At 38.3% G+C, this 25,296-nt stretch overlaps 1 protein-coding gene across 2 annotated transcripts in view; it reads right to left on the bottom strand.

The window, feature by feature from the left end:
* LOC140844408 (anoctamin-3-like) overlaps positions 1-25,296 on the bottom strand; it is a 141,252-nt gene that overhangs the window by 40,635 nt on the left and 75,321 nt on the right. The window lies entirely within an intron of this gene.

Here is a 25,296-nt window from a genome sequence, read left to right as displayed (position 1 = left end):
ACATTTTAAAAACACATACTTTTACAAGTAATTATATTTCATATTATTTTGAAACTAGAACTAATTTTAGAGTAGAGTGATTAGTAACTATTTCAGTGAAACCAATAATCAAACACATCTGAAAACAGTCAAAACTTCAGAGCGGTGGTATTTGTTCTACATGCAAGATAGACACTTATGCTTAATATATAACAATTTAGATCATAGTTTATTTTTAAAAACACATTTCTTATGTTTTGGGATAACAGATAGACTCATCTTCAATTCTGAAATCAGTACCACTTACTCTTAATTGGCTTCTCTACATATTTTTAAGAAAACAAAAAGGTAATACAGAATTTCTAGATTGATGTACATTTAAACATACCACAGTCAGAATTCTGGGTTCGGCTGCATTTGGAATCCTTCATTGCTGACAACAGAGTTTCAAATGACAATCTTCTTCATAGCACTCTTCAGCGTGACAACCGAGTTCTCCCTGCCACTGCCTGCTTTTTCCATTAGCTAGAGGGTTACATATTGAATGCTGCACAAAGCATTTGACTGGAGGGTTTTTAGGCTACTCTTTAAATGCCTGAGTCTGAATAATAATTTTTTTAAAAAGACAAGTGTTCTCTTTATAAGAGCTTCTGCATTTTTAAAAATTTATTTAAGGGAGATGGTTGCGGGTCAGGTAGGGGCTGCCTTCATGTGTCATTTGTTAATAGTGTCTATGTATGATTCACCTAAGTGGCATTTAGTCATATAATGCCAGTGACACTTTGATGATTCTACTACCAATTTTTAATAATCTATTTTACATTCTTCTGTTATTTGAATAAATTGGGCAGATTAACATAAAAGGTGGGAGGCATGTTTCAGGCTCAGTAACAGTGGTCTGGTAAAGAAAACGAACTCTTATTGGTGAGCCAGATCATGCTTTTTGATAGATAAGTGGGGCTTATTAGATTCCTTAAATATATATTTTTTATTTTGGTATCATTAATATAAAATCACATGAGTAACATGTGGTTACTAGATTCCCCCCCATTATCAAGTCCCAACCACACACCCCATTACAGTCACTGTCCATCAGCGTAATAAGATGCTGTAGAGTCACTACTTGTCTTCTCTGTGCTATAGTGCCTTCCTCATGCCTCTCACCCCTACAATATGTGTGCTAATAGTAATGCCCCTTATTCCCCTGCCCCCTCCCTTCCCACCCACTCTCCTCAGTCCCTTTCTCTTTGGTGACTGTTAGTCCATTCTCGGGTTCTGTGGAGTCTGTTGCTGTTTTGTTCCTTCAGATTTTTCCTTTGTTCTTATGCTCCAGAGATGATCATTTGGTACTTGTCTTTCTCTACCTGGTTATTTCACTGAGCATAATACCCTCTAGCTCCATCCATGTCGCAAATGGTAGGATTTGTTTTCTTCTTATGGCTGAATAATATTCCATTGTGTATATGCATCACATCTTTATCCATTCATCTGCTGTTGGACACTTAAGTTGCTTCCATTTCTTGGCTATTGTAAATAGTCCTGCAATAAACATAGGGGTGCATATGTCTTTTTGAAACTGGGATCCTATATTCTTAAGGTAAATTCCGAGGAGTGGAATTCCTGGGTCAAATGGTATTTCTATTTTTAGTTTTTAAAGGAACCTCCATACTGCTTTCCACATGGTTGAACTAGTTTACATTCCCAGCAGCAGTGCATGAGGGTTCCCCTTTGCATCCTTGCCAGCATTTGTTGGTCCTAGTCTTTTCTATGCTGGCCATCCTAACTGGTGTGAGGTGATATCTCATTGTGGTTTTAATTTGCATTTCTCTGATAATTAGCAATGTGGAGCATCTTTTCATGTGCTGTTGGCCATCTGAATTTCTTCTTTGGAGAAGTGTCAGTTCATATTTTCTGCCCATTTTTTAATAGGTTTATTTACTATTTGGGTGTTGAGGCATGTGAGTTCCTTATATATTTTCGATATACATATATGACAAGGGGTAACTTTGTTTTGTAAATGACATATATGATTATATATGTCATTTCCCATATATACATACATACATACATATATATATATATATATATATATATATACCCCTTGCTGTATATGTCATTTACAAATATATTCTCCCATACTGTGGGATGCCTTTTTGTTCTGCTAATGGTGTCCTTTGCTGTACAGAAGCTTTTTAGCATGACATAGACCCATTTGTTCATTTTTGCTTTTGTTTCCCTTGAGATTCAATATGTTTTTTTCAAGTTTTCAAGGAAATTGCCTCATATCCTTGTTCATCAGGGAAAGGTATAATAGAAACTTTTGTGGTTTCTGAATAACCCTGCATCAGTTGAACTTGATATTGCATCATATTTGCTTTGGGCTGCCTTTCATGAAGTTATTGTAATCTGAAAGCAACAGATGTAACTATTATCTATAAAATAAGTCAATAAATAAAATTGAACAATTTTGCCCTGCTGTGGTTAACAATCCCATGATGAGATGCAACAGGGAATTACATTTATTACTTTCAAGAAGCCTCTACAGGACAGCTTGTAATTGGGACTCACAAGACACTGAACTAAAAAGCAGCCACTTAATTGCTATGACCTTGAATTCAGCAGCATGCTGAAAAGTTGATTTTCCAGTAGGCCCATGAAATAATAAATTTTAACTTCACACAATGTTTTGAAACTTTAAATAATAAATGGCATATTGCTGTAATCCCTGTATTTAAATTGCCTATGACATCAAGGGATTAAATAAAAGCATATAGGTTTCCATAACGGTGACTCTCATTTGGAATATTGATCTGTATTTTGTGAAAAGGTAAACAGCAACAATGATTTTTTTTAATTCCAGAAATTTAGTAAACACAACAGTGCTTTATTTTTGTTGACATTTTCCTTTCCTTTGAGAACAGTGATAGTTGCTTAAAATATTCATACTTTGTTGGACTCATTTGGTGAAATCACGGAGTCTTCAAGCCAATGTGAACGGAAGAAAAGGTCATGAGGAGATGAAACACTATAAGCAGCATGGAAGAGATGACTAGAGTTTACCAGGATTTGAGCATAGGAGTCTTGATTTCATAGTATTTTCTTCTTAAGCATAAAATATTGAGGAAAGCACAATATTCATGGTCCCCAATGTACAAGATCATTCCTCAGTAGTGTGAACATGTTCTCTAACGACCTGGCATACTTACCTTATGGTTTCTATAGCCCCTTGTGCATACCTTCATTATGGACAACAGAGCATAGGGCTTAACAGTGTGGTGGCATCTGTGTAATTCCTGCCTATTTGCCCAGCTATATAACAGGGAAGTCACTTAGCCATTCTGAACCTCCATTTCCTCACCTGTGAAATGGGGGCAAAAACATATCCTACCTATTTAGAATTATTGTGAGGCTAAACATAGGTCATCAACAAAATCCCTGAAAGGTTCTTAATAAATATTAGCTGTTATAGTTATTTAATATTATTGTTCCTAATGTTCCAACTCCTAATCCTGTGTTTCTTTTGCTACACACATAAACTGGAGGGACTAGAGGTAGGAGATTAATGAGGTAGATTTGACTTTTAATGCTTTCAAATAACATTGTTCTGATCTGACTTCTCTGGCTGTCTTCATGTCTAAGTAGTTAGAGAACTGGTTTAAGCCTAACATTGATTAACTATAGATATCTAGTTGAACAATTATCTGCACCACTTAACTGGTGTGCCCACAAACTAATTTATTGAATTTACTTTCACATTCCTTGAACATATGTAAAATGTCTGTAGACAAATAATTGCAGTTGTCATTTTAGATCTAGAGTCCTCCAGGGAGGCCTAAGAGATTTTTCAAGTTGAATTCTTAAGCAGTCATGAAGAAAACCAGTAGGTTGGGATTCAAGAAGCCTCCTATGTGTCTAATTACCAAGATACTAGTGTTGGGAGAAAAAAATATCTGCAGCATCTTGTTTATTTTGTTTTATTGGTTATGAAATAAGACTCCCTAAATAAACAAGCATGTTTCCCTATATAGTCCTTGAGAGAACTAAAGACAACCCCCAACAAATTCATCCCTCACCTGAATCTACTCTCATAATGAAAATGTCTTCATGTCTTGATTTGCTAGGTTTCTGCTCTAAATATAGCTGTTGGCAGCCATACAGTGGACTTTATTTTATTTTATTGTTTGATTGACAAAGGAGTACACATATTGTGTAGCAGACGCATTCAAAAATATTTTTTCCACCGATTATTGTGTATGATTACTATGCAATCTTAAGGGATTTACACCTCCCCAGTCACTACATTTGCTGAGGTTTAGTACTATTAAGTTTGCAACAAGCTCCCTATTTTAGCTTAGTTATTTGTTGATACAATAGTAAATTACAAACAGGTCAATCCACTCTTGGGATGTTGTAAATTAGCCACACAATTATTAAGATGCAAATCTGCTTACTTCAGAGCAACATTTTAGAGTTTTTAGAAAGTTATGATGAATAAATGTGAGTGTATTTCTAATAGGTACCTTTTAAACTGGAGTGAGAAAGACCTGGATTCTCAAGTCAAAGAGACATACAGTAATCTAGCTCTGTTCCTGTCTAGCTAAGAGAGTGGGCAAGAAACTTACTTTTTAGACCTTATTATCTTCATTGATAAGGTAAGACTACTACTACTTGCTCTCATTGAGTTATTATGAGAATTAAATAAGACAATGCATACAAAGTACTTGCCACAGCTTCTGATGTATAAGTGATTAATACACATTAGGGGATTAAATGGAAATGCTATTTACTATGGTCACCAGACTAAAAAGGTGAAGTCCTGAATTGTTCTTGTTTTGCTAAAGCAGCAAAGCAGAAAAATAATTTTAGGACTTATGACTTAAATTTATGAATACATGAAATAGGCTTATGTTATTTGAATTGTACCACCCAGTGATGAGCACTATACAAATTGGTTGTATATAATTATACATATTTTTAATGAGATATTCTTAAATACTTGATATTGAACTTTCACATTGTCTTTTATAACCACCTTCTTATATAATCATACATTGTGATAATTTCCCATCATCCTTAAATTGTTTGGGGGTGTATTTTCAAATGTCTTGTTTGAAGGCATTATTAATTTCATCTTTCTCTCAAGAACATATAAATGCTTTATTACTTTCACCCTCACAAATTACAGTGTGAGAAACATCCTTAAACATAATTATTTGGGCTAACATCTAATTAAAAGCTCTGGATAAATTCCTAAAAATGGATTAAAAGACAAAATTATATTAAAGAAGGAGGAGCCAAGATGGTGTGAGTAGAGCAGTAGAAATCTCCTCCCAAAAACATATATATTTTTGAAAATACAACAAATACAACTATCCCTAAAAGAGAGACCAGAAGATACAGGACAACATCCAGGCTACATCCACACCTGTGAGAACCCAGTGCCTCACAAATGGGGTAAGATACAAGCCGCAGCCCGGCGGGACCTGAGGCCCCTCAGCCCGGCTCCTGGTGGGAGAAGAGGAGTCAGAGTGGGGAGGGAGAGGGAACCCAGGACTGCTAAATAGCCAGCCCTAGCCATCCGCACTGGGAGTGCAGACACACACTGCGAAGGGTGCTGGATACTAGGGAAATGGGACAGTAAAATGTGCGAGTGGGTCCCCGCAGCTGGAGCCCCTGGGACAAAGAAAAGTGAGTGCTTTTTGAAAGTCTTACAGGGACAGGGACCCCACAGCTGGAAGGAAGCATCTTGAGACACTTAGCCCAGCAGCTGGGAATTCCAGGGAACTCTGGGCACCCTAACCCCCTGGGCGGCAGTGCAGTTCACAGGCCCCTCATGGTGATAAACAGCCTTTCGTCCATTTCCATTCTGACACGGCTCCGCCATAGTGGAACAGCAGCCTGAGCCTGGCCATGCCCACTGCAGCAGGGCAGAGCTTCTTTCACAGCGGACAGACAAAAATTAGAAACCCCGTCTACACGTAGCTGTACAGCACAAGCCGCTAGGGGTCGCCATTCTCCCAGAAGAGAAAGGCCACAAACCAGCAAGAAGGGACGTTCTTCCAGCCAACACATGTGCTAGCTCCCCACAACTACCTCTATCTCCATGAAAAGGCAGAAAAATTTGATATAGACCAGACTAACCCAGACATCCTCCTCTGAGAAGGAATCTGGGGAGATAGACCTAACCAATCTCCCTGAAAAAGAATTCAGAATAAAGGTCATAACCATGCTGATGGATCTTCAGAGAAATATGCAAAAGCTAAGGGATGAAGTCTGGAGGGAGATTACAGAAACAAAACAATCTCTGGAATGACTTAAGAGCAGAATGGATGAGGTACAAGAGCCAGTAATGGAATAGAAATCAGAGAACAGTAACACAGAGAAGCTGACACAGAGAGAGATAAAAGGATCTCCAGGAATGAAAGAATATTAAGAGAACTATGTTACCAATTCAAATGGAACAATATTTGCATTATAGGGGCACCAGAAGAAGAGAGAGAAAAAGGGATAGAAAGCATCTTTGGAGAACTAATTACTGAAAACTTCCCCAAAATGGGGGAGGAAATAGTCACTCAGACCATGGAAGTCCACAGATCTCCCAACACAAGGGACCCAAGGAGGACAACACCAAGACATATAATAATTGAAATGGAAAAGATCAAAGACAAGGACAGAGTATTAAAGGCAGCCAGAGAGAGGAAAAAGGTCACCTACAAAGGAAAACCCATCAGGCTATTATCAGACTTCTCAGTAGAAACCTTAAAGGCCAGAAGAGAATGGCATGATAGACTTAATGCAATGAAACAGAAGGGCCTTAAACCAAGAATACTATATCTAGCATGATTATCATTTAAATATGAAGGAAGGATTAAATAATTCCCAGACAAGCAAAAGTTGAGGGAATTTGTCTCTCACAAAACACCTCTACAGGGTATTTTAGAGGCACTGCTCTAGATGGGAGCACTCCTAAGGCTAAACAGATGTCACCAGAGAAAATAAAATCACAGCAAAGACAGCAGACCAACCAAATACTAACTAAAGGCAAAAAATAAAATCAACTACCCACAAAAGCAGTTAAAGGAAATACAAAAGAGCACAGAATAAAACACCCAACATATAAAGAATGGAGGAGGCAGAATAAGAAAGGAGAGAAATAAAGAATCTTCATTCAGTGTCTATAATAGCTCAATAAGTGAGTTAAGTTAGGGAGTAAGATACTAAAGAAGCTAACCTTGAACCTTTAGTAAACACGAATCTAATGCCTGAAATGGCAATAAGTACATACCTATCGATAATCACCCTAAATGTAAAAGGACTGAATGCACCAATCAAAACACATAGAGTCACTGAATGGATAAAAAAACAAGACCCATCTATATGCTGCTTACAAGAGACTCACCTCAAACCCAAACACATGCACAGACTAAAAGTCAAGGGATGGAAAAAGATATTTCATGCAAACAACAGGGAGAAAAAAACAGGTGTTGCAGTACTAGTATCAAACAAAATAGACTTCAAAATAAAGAAAGTAACAAGAGATAAAGAAGGACATTACATAATGATAAAGGGCTCAGTCCAACAAGAGGATATAACCATTACAAATATATATGCACCCAACAAAGGAGCACCAGCATACTAACAGAACTAAAGGAAGAAATAGAATGCAATGCATTCATTTTAGGAGACTTCAACACACCACTCACTCCAAAGGATAGATCAACCAGACAGAAAATAAGTAAAGACACGGAGGCACTGAACAACACACTAGAACAGATGTACCTAATAGATATCTACAGAACTCTACATTAAAAAGCAACAGGATACACTCTTCTCAAGTGCACATGGAACATTCTCCAGAATAGGCCACATACTAGGCCACAGAAAGAGTCTCAGTAAATTCAAAAAGATTGAAATTCTACCAACCAACTTTTCAAACCACAAAGGAATAAAACTAGAAATAAATTGTACAAGAACGCAAAAAGGCCCACAAACACATGAAGGCTTAACAACATGCTCCCAAATAATCAATGAATCAACAACCAAATCAAAAGAGAGATCAAGCAATATATGGAAACAAATGACAACAACAACACAAAGTCCCAACTACTGTGGGACGCAGCGAAAGCAGTCTTAAGAGGAAAGTATATAGCAATCCAGGCATATTTAAAGAAGGAAAAACAATCCCAAATGAATAGTCTAATGTCACAATTATCGAAATTGGAAAAAGAACAAATGAGGCCTAAAGACAGCAGAAGGAGGGACATAATAAAGAACAGAGAAGAAATAAAAAAAATTGAGAAGATCAAAACAATAGAAAAAAAATCAATGAAGCCAAGAGCTGGTTCTTTGAGAAAATAAACAAAATAGATAAGCCTCTAGCATATTATGAGAAAAAGAGAATCAACACACATCAACAGAACCAGAAATTAGAGAGGAAAAATCACGATGGACCCCACAGAAATACAAAGATTTATTAGAGACTATGATGAAAACCTATATGTTAACAAGCTGGAAAACCTAGAAGAAATGGACAACTTCCTAGAAAAATACAACCTTCCAAGACTGACCAAGGAAGAAACATAAAATCTAAACAAACCAATTACCAGCAAAGAAATTGAAGTTGTAATCAAAAAACTACCCAGAAACAAAATCCCTGGGCAAGATGGATTTACCTCAGAATTTTATAACACATTCAGAGAAGATATAATAACCATTCTCCTTAAAGTTTTCCAAAAAATAGAAGAGGATGGAATACTCCCAAACTCATTCTATGAAGCCAACATCACCCTAATACCAAAACCAGGCAAAAACCCCACCAAAAAAGAAAATTACAGACCAATATCCCTGATGAACATAGATGCAAAAATACTCAACAAAATATTATCAAACCAATTTCAAAAATACATCAAAAGGATGATACACCAGGACCAAGTGGGATTCATCCCAGTGACGCAAAGATGGTACAACATTCGAAAATCCATCAACATCATCCAACACATAAACAAAAAAGAAAAGCAAAATCCACATGATCATCTCCATAGATGCTCAGAAAGGATTCGACAAAATTCAACATCCATTCATGATAAAAACTCTCAGCAAAATGGGAATAGAGGGCAAGTATACCTCAACAAAATAAAGGCCATATATGATAAGCCCACAGCCAACATCATACTGAACAGCAAGAAGCTGAAAGCATTTCTCTTCTACTACAAAGCCACAGTAATCAAGACAATTTGTTACTAGCACAAGAACAGAGCCACAGACCAGTGGAACAGAATAGAGACACCAGATATTAACCCAAACATATATGGTCAATTAATATATGATAAAGGAGCCATGGACGTATAATGGGGAAATGACAGTCTCTTCAACAGATGGTGCTGGCAAAACTGGGCAGCTACATGTAAGAGAATGAAACTGGATCACTGTCTAACCCCATACACAAAAGTAAATTCAAAATGGATCAAAGACCTGAAAATAAGTCATGAAACCATAAAACTCTCAGGAAAAAAAACATAGGCAAAAATCTCTTGCACATAAACATGAGCAACTTCTTCATGAAAATATCTCCCCGGGGAAGGGAAACAAAAGAAAAATGAACAAATGGGACTATATCAAGCTGAAAAGCTTCTGTACAGCAAAGGACACCATCAATAGAACAAAAAGGTACCCTACAGTATGGGAGAATATATTCATAAATGACAGATCTGATAAAGGGTTGACATCCAAAATATATAAAGAGCTCATGCACCTCAATAAAGAAAAAGCAAATAATCCAATTAAAAAATGGGCAGAGGAGCTGAACAGACAGTTCTCCAAAGAAGAAATTCAGATGGCCAACAAACACATGAAAAGATGCTCCACATAGCTTGTCAGCAGAGAAATGCAAATTAAAACCACAATGAGATACCTCCTCACACCACTAAGGATCACCACCATCCAAAAGACAAACAAGAACAAATGTTGGTGAGGTTGTGGAGAAAGGGGAACCCTCCTACACTGTTCATCGGAATGTAAATTAGTTCAACCATTGTGGAAAGGAGTATGGAGGTTCCTCAAAAAGCGCAAAATAGAAATACCATTTGACCCAGGAATTCCAGTTCTAGGAATTTACCCTAAGAATGCAGCAGCCCAGTTTGAAAAAGACAGATGCACCCCTATGTTTATCGCAGCACTATTTACAATAGCCAAGAAATGGAAGCAACCTAAGTGTCCATTAATATATGAATGGATAAAGAAGATTTGGTGCATATACACAATGGAATATTATTCAGCCATAAGAAGAAAACAAATCCTACCATTTGCAACAACATGGATGGAGCTAGAGGGTATTATGCTCAGTGAAATAAGCCAGGCATAGAAAGACAATTACCAAATGATTTCACTCGTATTTGGAGTATTAGAACAAAGAAAACTGAAGGAACAAAACAGCAGCAGAATCACAGAACCCAAGAAGGGACTTACGGCTACCAAAGGGAAAGGGACTCGGCAGGAGGGGTGGGAAGGGAGGCATAAGGGCAGGGAAAAAGAAAGGGGGCCTTACGATTAGCATGTATAATGTGGGGGAGGGCACAGGGAGGGATGTGTAACACAGAGAAGACAAGTCGTGAGTCTACAGCATCTTACTACGCTAATGGACAGTGACTGCGATTGGGGTTTGTGTGGGGAGACTTGGTGAAGGGGGAAGTCTAGTAACCATAATGTTCTTCATGTAATTTTAGATTAATAATAATAAAATTAATAAATATATAACACAACTATTTATACATGTTTTCTTACTCTTCTGTGATCAGAAAATAATGCTTATTTTCTTTTTACACATCCATTTTGAGTTTATTAACTAGTTAACTCTTCAACATTCATTTCAGTGTGAGATGTGCATTAAGCATCTAAAAATATTTTAACCCCTTACTGGCCAGTTATTATGAGAATTTGCACATTTTTTGAAAGATCAGTATGTCTTTACTGACTTGAAACCCCTATCATAGGCACATACATAACACACATACACTCATATATTTGGGTTTAAGCAATTCACGTGATGTGTAAAGATTCTGGATATCTTTTACTAAATCTTCTGGGAAATCTACTCTAGCAAAGAACTAGTGTAGAACAAGTCCTCACCATTTACTATGGAAACTTTCTGAGTTGCAAGGTAATAACTTAAATGGCACAAAGAAGGGTGATGTCTCATGTGGCTGCAGGGAGGATAATGCTTTCCTGTAGAGCAACAAGGACTGCAGACACATCCAAGCATCCTTAGGGCTGCTGAAAAAGGAGTCTTCTCATACTAGGCAAGAAAATAAGTTTAAGACACTGGCCAAAAAAATTAATAAACCAAGATATTTTGCTGTATATCCCATATTTCATATGAAAATACATAGTTTAGGATACCATTTCCCACATGATATTATTAAACATAAAATAATTACTTCAAGTCCTATAATTAGGTAAATATTAGCATTTTTGGGGGGAACTGAGTATTCCAATAAATGAAAATAATTAGCATTTAATTTAATGCATAATCTTGTCAACAAAAGCAGCCTCATAGGGTCGAATTTAGTTATTTGTCATGTAGTTTCAGCCATCATTATCTTACAACTGCTAGAGAAAAGCACACGAGTTCAGGATACTAATCCCTGTACATGATTTGGGGGCCAACTGCCCCAGAGGCCAGTGAAAGAGCTGCCGATGCCCACATGAAAGGTGCACTGTAGAAAACCGCAGAGGCCATCTCTTCCTCGTCTTCTCTACTGCATGTGTCTCCTGTCTCAACAGAAAATTATTCCTGCTGCCAGTTAAGTTAAAGATGAATACCATCTGCCAGTGACAGTTGATACAGATAGTGAATGGCCTTGTGATCTAAATTTGATGACCTGCTAAAACATTCATGTCAACAATTCCCTGGTCCATAACCCCTTTTCTCTCTGATTTGATACCCAGAGTACTTACAAGGAGAAGTTACTCTAATACATGAGGGATGTAGGTACATCTTTTCAGACTCTCTCTAGGCAATAGCGGTAGTACTTTCTGGCATCCCATGGGATTGCAGCAGCAGTAAGGTTTCCAATGCGCATTACAGAAACTGTGGCCTCTGCTTCACAGTTCGCTCCTTCTGACCTAGAGTAACTGTAGACATTGCCTGTAAATTGTCCACATTTAGAGGCCTCAGCTGGTGAGTAGGACATGGCTCCTTAACAGAGAAGGATTTTGTGTCTGAGGATCATTTAGTTGGCTATAGGATCTTATCTTCATGTAATTCACAGTGTTTTCTATGTCAATGAGACAGAGAAAGGCAATATTTACTCAAACTATCTTAAAAACAATCCTTCTCCACTCTGGAACTTCATTTGCAGTCAGAGCAGATGCTTCAGCCTATGAATTTATACAATTGCTCCTTTCTTTACATAACAGATTTGCTTTCTGGGATTTTTGTCCACACAGGTGTGGCAAAGATTTTTTGTCAAAGTGTTAGAAAATAAATAAACTTGCCTGTAAAAAATTACTTCTTCGCCAATTTTAATGAGTATTGGTGAATGCTACTAACTATACACATATAGTTCATTTGAACATAAACTTGAAATTCTACCCTGACTTAATGTTATCACAAACACAACACTTGTAAATATAATTTTTAAAAAGATAGACAATTTCAGAATATTTAAGGTAGGTTGCCTAGATACCATATTATTTAGAGTTTGTCATTTAAAATATACCTGGGCTCTGTAGAGTTAAATTGATAATATGAATGTGTTGTGGAAAACTCAGGAACAAATCTTCAAATCTCAGTAACTGAGGAAGAAATTCATTTTATGTTAACAATCACTCATGTCAGTCACTATACTACCTTTAATACTACGTCTGTATTCATTATCTATTGCTGAGAAGCAAGTCATCTCAAAACAATTTTTATTTAACTCATGATTCTGTGGGTAGGTGACGCCCAGATGGGAAATTGTTCTGGTCTCAGCTAGATTTTCTCATGAGTGTTCATATCCTGGTCTTTGCCACTGTATATTCTCTCACATCCCTGCTTCCGTTGGGGCAACTGGGCTTACTAGGCTCAGACCCTCATGGTCTCACCCTTTGGTAGGTTAGTTCTGCCTTTTCACATGGTAGAGGCAGAGTCCCAAGAGAAGGGATGGGAATGAAAGATCTTTTGAGTTCAAGGATCAGTTCTAGCACATTGTCACTTCTGTAGCCTCTCTCGGCCAAAGCAAAGCCCAAGGCCAGTCCACTAGACTCTACCTCTTGATTGGAGAACTGCCAGCTCTCACTGAAAATAGAGTGGATCTAGGGAAGAGAGGACTGAGGCCAATTTACTATTTACAACAATGTCTTTGAGTTATTTAAATATGACTTCTATTTTAAAGCTTGAAGCCAGTTAAATCTAAACTTATTCCATATTCAGTGTCATCTCTAATGTTTAGGTCCTCGTAGCTTTCTCCATTTATATGTGTGCATCCTATACTGCCTCGTATTATCTCAAGTGCAAAACCTGTCCATATACAGTGCCAAACTTTGCATATAATAGCTGCCAAATAAAATAAAAATATATCCTATTATCAATATCCCTTCATCATATTATATATGAATATTTGAGATGTTTCCAATATCTAAAATATTAAAGAATTTCAGTATAAATGACGTATGCTAAAAGTTCATAATTTGAAGTAAAATATCTTAAAGATACAATTCATTGTTCTGAAAATTAACTCCACAATTATAATGTCTTGCAAATACACTTAGTTTACTAAAATATCATAAACAATGGATGTATAATCAAAATAAAAATTCACCACACTAACTCAGATCATTCAGGAAATGTTTGCACAATGGTTGACAAATCAAATGCTGAGAAATGTAAAGTCTACCTACACAACATCCAGTAAACTAATCAGATGTATTTCTAAATTTGTTTGCTTATTTATTTCTACAGTTGACAAACTCAACAGAATTTCCTCATAAATTCCATGTATGACACCACCTTGAGGATTTGGAGTTATTTCCTGTGAACCTAGTTTAAAGCAGGCAAATTTTGATATAAAGCTCAATTTGTTTTCTGTAACCCAATTCTTACCATTATTTACAATGTAGTTTACATTGGTTGTCACTTTCCTCTGCAAGTTTGTACTCTCTGCCTGTTGACTCTGTAAATCTGTTTTGTCATCTTTAAAATGGCTCTTTTGAAAATGAACAACTTTTGTGAAGAAATAATATATCAGTAATGATGCATAATATGCATGGGACAGTTCACAAGCAGTAGAATTATTTCAAGTAAATAATGTGAGATACAGATCTTCTGCCACACAATTTTTTTTTTTTTTTTTTTTTTTTTTTTTTTTTTGAGAGGGCATCTCATATTTATTGATCAAATGGTTGTTAACAACAATAAAATTCAGTATAGGGGGGTCAATGCTCAATGTACAATCATTAATCCATCTCAAGCCTAATTCTCGTCAGTCTCCAATCTTCTGAAGCATAACGAACAAGTTCTTACATGGTGAACGAATTCTTACAGAGTGAATAAATTCTTACATGGTGAACAGTACAAGGGCATTCATCACAGAAACTTTCGGTTTTGATCATGCAATATGACCTATAAACCATCAGGTCAAATATGAATATTCATTTGATTTTTGTACTTGATTTATATGTTGATCCCACATTTCTCCTATTATTATTATTATTTTTATTTTTAATAAAATGCTGAAGTGGTAGGTAGATGCAAGATAAAGGTAGAAAACATAGTTTAGTGCTGTAAGAAGGCAAATGTAGATGATCAGATGATCAGGTGTGTGCCTATGGACTAAGTATTAATCCAGGCTAGACAAGGGCAGCAAGACATCCACGGATGCAGAAGATTTCTCTCAAAGCAGGGGGGGTGAGGTTCTGAGCCTCACCTCTGTTGATCCCCAAATTCTCACCTGATGGCCCCCCTGCGACTGTGCCTGTCTTAGGTTGTTCCTCCCTTGAGGAATCTTACCCGTCTCTGGCTAACCAGTCATCTTCCGGGGCCATACAGGGAAATGTAAAGTTGGTAAGTGAGAGAGAAGCCATATTGTTTGCAAAGGTTAGCTTTTTACTTCTTTGCAGATTTATGCCCTGTGGCTTCTATGCCCAGCACTTGTCTCGAGGTATCTTTACCACCTGGAGGAATTATGATACTCGGTAAATTCTATATGAGGCACGAATTCTATTTAAGGTTTGTAATTAGGAAGGAAGAAGAAAAGCTATAGATGTAGCATATGAAGGAAACTTGGGAGGATTGATTATTTCTTTGACATATCTTCTTGTATAGTACCTTAAGTATGTATAGGTTTTAAACTACTAACTTATTTGCACACACATATTAACATAATAGGAATATGGTGACATAAACAAAGCAAATCTATAATTACCAGCCATCTCCAGTGAAGCCAAGAAAACCATTTAGGCACCCTAGGCATTTGTGAAAATTTATCTATGATATGATGGATATTTTCCAACTGTACTTGAACCATCAGACAAATTAAAGCAGCCCATTTCTGGGATCTGTTCACATCCCATATGTTCTTTTAACCATAGATAGTCTATAGTCATGAGATTTTGGGGTGCTACAACTTGCACCCCTCCCAACTCCTGGTTGAGTTCCAACAGTACAGATCCAGTCAAATTCGTTGTCTCACTGTATGCACATGCCAGCCTAGACATCTCCCTCCTCCTTCTTATGGCAAGTCCAGGAGACGGTGGGCTGGATGCAGCCACAACCGCAGCATCGTCCGGATCCCTGTGGAGGCTTTTTGATGATCATCCCCCGGCACGAGTCCTCCAGAGAGTGCTGATGCCGGAAGCTCCTCCTCATATCGTATCTTAGTTCATTTTCTGGGTATCCAAGCTAGGCCTTGATCTTCTGCGTAGAAACAAACAGACCCTTTGCCCACACTTTGACATGCCCTCTATACCACTGTGCAGAACTCATTGGAGGTCAGCACACAGTAACTGCTTTTTTTTTTTTTTTAATTAAGAGAAAGGAATATTATCAGAAAAGAGTACCTCCATAGCTGATCATCTGACACCCTTTAAGTGATCAACATTAAGGATATTTAAAGCATGCGTTGATCTTTGATTTACCAATAGTTTTATCCTGTTAAGGAGTAATCCCCCTTTTCTTTCTTTCTTTCTTTTTTTTTTTTTAAATTTTTAATCTGCACTTACCTGAAGAATACTATGTTTACTATGCTCTCCCCTATATCAGGTCCCCCCTAACAACCACATTACGGTTACTGTCCATCAGCTTAGCAAAATGTGGTAGAGTCACTACTTGTCCTCTCTGTGTTGTGCAGCCCACCCTCCCCTTTCTCCCTGCCCCCATGCATGCTAATCTTAATACCCCCCTTCTTCTTCCCCCCCCTTATCCCTCCCTGCCCACCCATCCTCCCCAGTTCCTTTCCCTTTCGTACCTGTTAGTCCATTTTTGGGTTCTGTAATTCTGCTGCTGTTTTGTTCCGTCAGTTTTTCCTTTGTTCCTATACTCCTCAGATGAGTGAAATCATTTGGTATTTCTCTTTCTCCGCTTGGCTTATTTCACTGAGCATAATACTCTCCAGCTCCATCCATGTTGCTGCAAATGGTTGGATTTTTCCACTTCTTATGGCTGAGTAGTATTCCATTGTGTATATGTACCACATCTTCTTTATCCATTCATCTACCGATGGACATTTAGGTTGCTTCCAATTCTTGGCTATTGTAAATAGTGCTGCGATAAACATAGGAGTGCATCTGTCTTTCTCAAACTTGATTGCTGCGTTCTTAGGGTAAATTCCTAGGAGTGGAATTCCTGGGTCAAATGGTAGGTCTGTTTTGAGCATTTTGATGCACCTCCATACTGCTTTCCACAATGGTTGAACTAATTTACATTCCCACCAGCAGTGTAGGAGGGTTCCCCTTTCTCCACAGCCTCGCCAACATTTGTTGTTGTTTGTCTTTTGGATGGCAGCTATCCTTACTGGTGTGAGGTGATACCTCATTGTAGTTTTAATTTGCATTTCTCTGATAATTAGCGATGTGGAGCATCTTTTCATGTGTCTCTTGGCCATCTGTATTTCTTTTTTGGAGAACTGTCTGTTCAGTTCCTCTGCCCATTTTTTAATTGGGTTATTTGTTTTTTGTTTGTTGAGGTGTGTGAGCTCGTTATATATTCTGGACGTCAAGCCTTTATCAGATCTGTCATTTTCAAATATATTCTCCCATACTGTAGGGTTCCTTTTTGTTCTATTGATGGTGTCTTTCGCTGTACAGAAGCTTTTCAGCTTAATGTAGTCCCACTTGCTCATTTTTGCTGTTGTTTTCCTTGTCCGGGGAGATATGTTCAAGAAGAGATCACTCATGTTTATGTCTAAGAGGTTTTTGCCTATGTTTTTTTCCAAGAGTTTAATGGTTTCGTGACTTACATTCAGGTCTTTGATCCATTTTGAGTTTACCTTTGTATATGGGGTTAGACAATGGTCCAGTTTCATTCTCCTACATGTAGCTGTCCAGTTTTGCCAGCACCATCTGTTGAAGAGACTGTCATTTTGCCATTGTATGTCCATGGCTCCTTTATCAAATATTAATTGACCATATATGTTTGGGTTAATTTCTGGGGTCTCTAATCTGTTCCACTGGTCTGTGGCTCTGTTCTTGTGCCAGTACCAAATTGTCTTGATTACTATGGCTTTGTAGTAGAGCTTGAAGTTGGGGAGTGAGATCCCCCCTACTTTATTCTTCTTTTTCAGGATTGCTTTGGCTATTCGGGGTCTTTGGTGTTTCCATATGAATTTTTGAATTATTTGTTCCAATTCATTGAAGAATGTTGCTGGTAATTTGAGAGGGATTGCATCAAATTTGTATATTGCTTTCGGCAGGATGGCCATTTTGACGATATTAATTCTTCCTAGCCATGAGCATGGGATGAGTTTCCATTTATTAGTGTCCCCTTTAATTTCTCTTAAGAGTGACTTGTAGTTTTCAGAGTATAAGTCTTTCACTTCCTTGGTTAGGTTTATTCCTAGGTATTTTATTCTTTTTGATGCAATGGTGAATGGAATTGTTTTCCTGATTTCTCTTTCTATTGATTCGTTGTTAGTGTATGGGAAAGCTACAGATTTCTGTGTGTTGATTTTGTATCCTGCAACTTTGCTGTATTCCGATATCAGTTCTAGTAGTTTTGGAGTGGAGTCTTTAGGGTTTTTTATGTACAGTATCATATCATCTGCAAATAGTGACAGTTTAACTTCTTCTTTACCAATCTGGATTCCTTGTATTTCTTTGTTTTGTCTGATTGCCGTGGCTAGGACCTCCAGTACTATGTTAAATAACAGTGGGGAGAGTGGGCATCCCTGTCTGGTTCCCGATCTCAGTGGAAATGCTTTCAGCTTCTCGCTGTTCAGTATAATGCTGGCTGTGGGTTTATCATATATGGCCTTTATTATGTTGAGGTACTTGCCCTCTATTCCCATTTTGCTGAGAGTTTTTATCATGAATGGATGTTGAATTTTGTCAAATGCTTTTTCAGCATCTATGGACATGATCATGTGGTTTTTGTCTTTCTTTTTGTTGATGTGGTGGATGATGTTGATGGATTTTCGAATGTTGTACCATCCTTGCATCCCTGGGATGAACCCCACTTGGTCATGGTGTATGATCCTTTTGATATACTGTTGAATTCTGTTTGCTAATATTTTATTGAGTATTTTTGCATCTACATTCATCAGGGATATTGGTCTGTAATTTTCTTTTTTGGTGGGGTCTTTTCCTGGTTTTGGTATTAGGGTGATGTTGGCTTCATAGAATGAGTTTGGGAGTATTCCCTCTTCTTCTATTTTGTGGAACACTTTAAGGAGAATGGGTATTATGTCTTCTCTGTGTGTCTGATAAAATTCCGAGGTAAATCCGTCCGGCCCCGGGGTTTTGTTCTTGGGTAGTTTTTTGATTACTGTTTCAATTTCTTTGCTTGTAATTGGTTTGTTTAACTTTTGTGTTTCTTCCTTGGTCAGTCTTGGGAGGTTGTATTTTTCTAGGAAGTTGTCCATTTCTTCTAGGTTTTCCAGCTTGTTGGCATATAGGTTTTCATAGTAGTCTTTAATAATTCTTTGTATTTCTGTGGAGTCTGTCGTGATTTTTCCATTCTCATTTCTGATTATGTTGATTTGTGTTGACTCTCTTTTTCTCTTAATAAGTTGGGCTAGAGGCTTATCTATTTTGTTTATTTTCTCAAAGAACCAGCTCTTGGTTTCGTTGATTTTTGCTATTGTTTTATTCTTCTCAATTTTGTTTATTTCTTCTCTGATCTTTATTATGTCCCTCCTTCTGCTGACTTTAGGCCTCATTTGTTCTTCTTTTTCCAGTTTTAATAATTGTGATGTTAGACTATTCATTTGGGATTGTTCTTCTTTCTTCAAGTGTGCCTGGATTGCTATATACTTTCCTCTTAAGACTGCTTTCGCTGCATCCCACAGAAGTTGGGGCTTAGTGTTGTTGTTGTCATTTGTTTCTATATATTCCTTGATCTCTATTTTGATTTGTTCATTGATCCATTGATTATTTAGTAGCATGTTGTTAAGCCTCCATGTGTTTGTGAGCCTTTTTGTTTTCTTTGTAGAATTTATTTCTACTTTCATACCTTTGTGGTCTGAAAAATTGGTTGGTAGAATTTCAATATTGTGGAATTTACTGAGGCTCTTTTTGTGAGCTAGTATGTGGTCTATTCTGGAGAATGTTCCATGTGCACTTGAGAAGAATGTATATCCTGTTGCTTTTGGATGTAAAGTTCTATAGATGTCTATTAGGTCCATCTGTTCTAGTGTGTTGTTCAGTGCCTGTGTGTCTTTACTTATTTTCTGCCCGGTGGATCTATCCTTTGGGGTGAGTGGTGTGTTGAAGTCTCCTACAATGAATGCATTGCAGTCTATTTCCCTCTTTAGTTCTGTTAGTATTTGCTTCACATATGCTGGTGCTCCTGTATTGGGTGCATATATATTTAGAATGGTTATATCCTCTTGTTGGACTAAGCCCTTTATCATTATGTAGTGGCCTTCTTTATCTCTTGTTACTTTCTTTGTTTTGAAGTCTATTTTGTCTGATATTAGTACTGCAACCCCTGCTTTCTTCTCACTGTTGTTTGCCTGAAATATGTTTTTCCATCCCTTGACTTTTAGTCTATGCTTATCTTTGGGTTTAAGGTGAGTTTCTTGTAAGCAGCATATAGATGGGTCTTGCTTTTTTATCCATTCTATTACTCTATGTCTTTTGATTGGTGCATTAAGTCCATTTACATTTAGGGTGACTATTGAAAGATATGTACTTATTGCCATTGCAGGCTTTAGATTCGTGGTTACCAAAGGTTCAAGGTTAGCTTCTTTAGTATCTTACTGCCTAACTTAGCTCGCTTATTGAGCTGTTATATACACTGTCTGGAGAGTCTTTTCTTCTCTCCCTTCTTATTCCTCCTCCTCCATTCTTCATATGTTGTGTGTTTTGTTCTGTGCTCTTTTTAGGGGTGCTCCCATCTAGAGCAGTCCCTGTAGGATGCCCTGTAGAGGTGGTTTGTGGGAAGCAAATTCCCTCAGCTTTTGCTTGTCTGGGAATTGTTTGATCCCACCATCATATTTAAATGATAGTCGTGCTGGATACAGTATCCTTGGTTCAAGGCCCTTCTGTTTCATTGCATTAAGTATATCATGCCATTCTCTTCTGGCCTGTAGGGTTTCTGTTGAGAAGTCTGATGTTAGCCTGATTGGTTTTCCTTTATAGGTGACCTTTTTCTCTCTAGCTGCCTTTAAAACTCTTTCCTTGTCCTTGATCCTTGCCATTTTAATTATTATGTGTCTTGGTGTTGTCCTCCTTGGATCCTTTCTGTTGGGGGTTCTGTATAATTCCATGGTCTGTTCGATTATTTCCTCCCCCAGTTTGGGGAAGTTTTCAGCAATTATTTCTTCAAAGACACTTTCTATCCCTTTTCCTCTTTCTTCCTCTTCTGGTATCCCTATAATACGAATGTTTTTCCTTTTGTATTGGTCACATATTTCTCTTAGTGTTGTTTCATTCCTGGAGATCCTTTTATCTCTCTCTATGTCAGCTTCTATACGTTCCTGTTCTCTGGCTTCTATTCCTTCAATGGCCTCTTGCATCTTATCCATTCTGCTTATAAATCCTTCCAGGGATTGTTTCACTTCTGTGATCTCTTTCCTGACATCTGTGATCTCCTTCCGGACTTCATCCCACTGCTCTTGCATTTTTCTCTGCATCTCATCCCACTGCTCTTGCATTTTTCTCTGCATCTCATCCCATTGCTCTTGCATTTTTTTCTGCATCTCTGTCAGCATGTTCATGATTTTTATTTTGAATTCTTTTTCAGGAGGACTAGTTAGGTCTGTCTCCCTCTCAGGTGTTGTCTCTGTGATCTTTGTCTGCCTGTAGTTTTGCCTTTTCATGGTGATAGAGATAGTTTGCAGAGCTGGTACAAGTGACCGCTGGAAGAGCTTCCCTTCTTGTTGGTTTGTAGCCTTTTCCTGGGAGAATAGCGACCTCTAGTGGCTTGTGCTGGGCAGCTGTGCGCAGACAGGGCTTCTGCTTCCTGCCCAGTTGCTTTGGGGTTTATCTCCGCTGTTGCTGTGGGCTTGGCCTGGCTGGGGCTGTTCCTCCAAAATGGTGGAGCCCCGTTGGAGGGGGAGCAGCCAGGAGATTATTTATCTCCGTAAGGGGCCTCTGTGCTCCCTGCTGCCCAGGGGGTTAGAGTGCCCAGAGATCCCCAGATTCCCTGCTTCTGGTCTAAGTGACCTGTCCTGCCCCTTTAAGATTTCCAAAAAGCACTCTCCAAACCAAAACAACAGCAGCAACAATGAGAGAGGGAACAGAAACAAAGAGAAAGAAAAAAAAAAAAAAAAGGAAAAAACAAGCGATTTTTTTTTTTTTTTTTTTTTGTCCTCAGGTGCCGGTCCCAGGCACCTGCTCACTGGTCCTGCTGCCCTGTCTCCCTAGCACCAGGGTCCCTGTCCTTTCAGGGCTTCCAAAAAGCACCCACCCACCGGTCCCGCAGGGAAGGAATGCTCAATATTCTTTGTCCTCAGGCACTGGTCCCACGCACCCGCTCACCAGTCCCGCCGCCCTGCCTCCCTAGCACCGGGGTCCCTCTCCCTTCAAGGCTTCCAAAAAGCACTCGGCAAAAAGAGAGAAAAAAAAGGGGAAAAACGCACGATTTCTTCCGTCCTCAGGTGCTGGTCTCAGGCACCCACCCACCGGTCCCACAGGGAAAAATGCGGGATATTCTTTGTCCTCAGGTGCCGGTCCCAGGCACCCGCTCACCAGTCCCGCCGCCCTGCGTCCCTAGCACCGGGGTCCCTGTCCCTTTTTAGGCTTCCAAAAAGCACTCGCAGAAAAGAGAAAAAAAAAGGGGAAAAACGCGCGATTTCCTCTGTCCTCAAGTGCCGGTCTCAGGCACCCGCCCACCGGTCCCGCAGGGAAAAACGGGGGATATTCTTTGTCCTCAGGCGCCGGTCCCAGCCACCCGCTCACCAGTCCCGCCACCGTGCCTCCCTAGCACTGGGGTCCCCGTCCCTTCAAGGCTTCCAAAAAGCGCTCGCCAAAAAGAGAAAAAAAAAAAAAGGGGAAAAACGCGCGACCTCCTCCGTCCTCAGGCACCGGTCTCAGGCACCCGCCCCCAGGTCTCGCAGGGAGAAACGCGGGATATTCTTTGTCCTCCGGCGCCGTTCCCAGGCACCTCCTCACCGGTCCCGCCACCCTGCCTCCCCAGCAACGGGGGCCCGTCCCTCTAAGGCTTCCAAAAAGCGCTCGCCAAAAAAAAAGAAAAAAAAAAACCGCTCCGGTTTCTCTCCACCCGCCGGGAGCCGGGGGGAGGGGCGCTCGGGTCCCGCCGGGCTGGGGCTAGTATCTTACCCCCTTCACAAGGCGCTGGGTTCTTGCAGGTGTGGATGTGGTCTGGATGTTGTCCTGTGTCCTGTGGTCTCTATTTTAGGAAGATTTTTTTTTGTTATATTTTCATAGCTCTATGTGTTTTTGGGAGGAGATTTCCACTGCTCTACTCACGCCGCCATCTTGGCTCCGCTGCCACACAATTTATATGTCTATACTAATACATGTTATTTAAACCTTATGAAAGTTACTATTTTGTAGGGCATAAATGAATGAATATTGTCAATTCCGTAAGACCCAACTTAAAATATATATATACCCTAATATATACACAGATAAATACACATACAGACTCAAATTACTTAGTGGTGAGGTAGAACAAGAGGAAGATTGAGAAATTTATAAATTGAAAGGTATTCACATATTAGTTCAAACAATAGAAATATAGGTCATTGCTCTGTGACAGATGTACACAAAGAACATATTCTAAGTAGATTATTTGGCCCTTCATTTGTAGAGAAGATTTACAAGCAAGTGAACCAGATAATGGCTTTTAAACATTTTTTTTCTTTTTGTAATGGAACCATTCATTCATATGGAATTTGTGCTGCATTCTAACAAACAGAATTAATAAAAGTGACCACATTTTGGTAGACATTAGAAGACTGAGTCTAAATAAAAACATCCAGGTAACACATGACATTTTTCTGCAGTTTGAGTATAAGAGCAATAGTAGAAGAATAAGTATTCAGGCAGATTCACATTCAGTATGATATTAGACCAGGATTTCTTGGATTGAACAATTATGGTCTGTTACCATCATCACGCAAAATTTTCTTACTTTAAGATCCCAAATGAAAAATGAGTGCAGGTTTAACTATTTCTTTTTAACTTTAATATTCTGAAGTTAAGGTTAGTTGAAATGACATATGGGAAATGTCTCCTGTTAAGCTGAAATGCCGTGGCAGTGATCACTGGTGGCAAATTCTAGAGAAGAAGGTAATATGGATTTTACTTAACCTTAGTTCATTTTCTAATTGAAGCATACTGTTTGTCTTCTCAGTGGTGCTGTAGGTATCCTGAGAAATACCTGTTTTCCCTAAATTTTTCTTGTAACTCCTTCTCTCACGTCACTTGGAACAATGATTTATACATAGTACAGAGATTGTAAACATTCATTGTGTTGATCAGACTTAGAGAGGCAGATAAAGTGAACAAATTTTGTTATAAAGCTCAATTTATTTTCTGTAACCCAATTCTTATCATTACTTACAATGTAGTTTACATTGGTTGTCACTTTCCCCTGCAATAAACCCCTGATTTGTGAAGATACTGTAAGAATTACTGGCCCAAAATAATGCCCCCCCTTTAACAAAACCAAACCAAAAAGGAATGAAGAAACTTGGCACAAGCATTTACCTCAGCATCTACTTACTGAAGTTTGCTATCATTTATGACAGCAACAGTTAAATTGTGCCATATTTCTTCAATAATGCTTTTGTGGTGACTAATGAAGGGATTCACAAAATAAACTCAAGCCAAACCAAATCAAACATCACAGAGAAATATATATTCAAGGATGTGATTATTAGCCCTGCAGAGACAATGAAAGCTAGGTCATTTTTGTGTTAAACAGCAAATTCATTTTACAAAGGCATTGGAAAGAATGAAAAAAAAAGTGAGCTCGGACTGAGCTGGAATCTGTCTTGGAACACATCCAACGGGGATAGTACTTGGTGTTGGATGAGCACTCAGATGCTCTGAAGAGTCCACAAAATAATTTTGTTTGCTGAAGAATGGGACTGCTGGGAGTTAGATTTTTGTTTTTTGATTTTAACTAGCATTAGCCCACTTGTTCATTTGTTGGTGAGTTTCAATGGGCTATTCTCAACTTCCACATTGTTATAAACACCTGCCATATATCAGCTTTTGTTGTGACCTAGATACGGCCTTCTGGTTATCTGTTAGTCATCAAAGAATTTTGTCAAACAGACAGAATGGTTCCTTTCAATTTTACAAATGAGAGAAACAAGACTCGGTGACTTTAATTAACCTGCTCAAGTTGTCACAACTAATAAATAATGGAACCAGAATTCAAATATCCATCCATTTGAATAGAACCCAATTAAAATTCATGGAGGCTGGACAAGTCTCATTAAACGATGATACTTTTTGAAAAAATTATATGAAAATGAAGTAATAAACCCCTAAAGAATAATTATACATAACAGACTATTTTTAAAATTGTTTGATTATAGAAATGGATGTGATGTCTACACGTAACTTTTCACTTTTGAGTCCTTAAAGATGTATATGAAGGTGTGCCGTCTTGTATTTTTCCAGCACAATATAGATTAATATTGAAAATAACTGAAAGGCTTTTAAAGTCATTATGGTATTCAAATGATTCACTGATAGTTTAGTTTG

Source organism: Manis javanica, chromosome 11, assembly GCF_040802235.1.
Source record: "Manis javanica isolate MJ-LG chromosome 11, MJ_LKY, whole genome shotgun sequence".
Classification (NCBI taxonomy): Eukaryota; Metazoa; Chordata; class Mammalia; order Pholidota; family Manidae; genus Manis; species Manis javanica.
The sequence above is the reverse complement of the archived record's forward strand: the minus strand, read 5'-3'. Positions and strand labels throughout refer to the sequence as shown.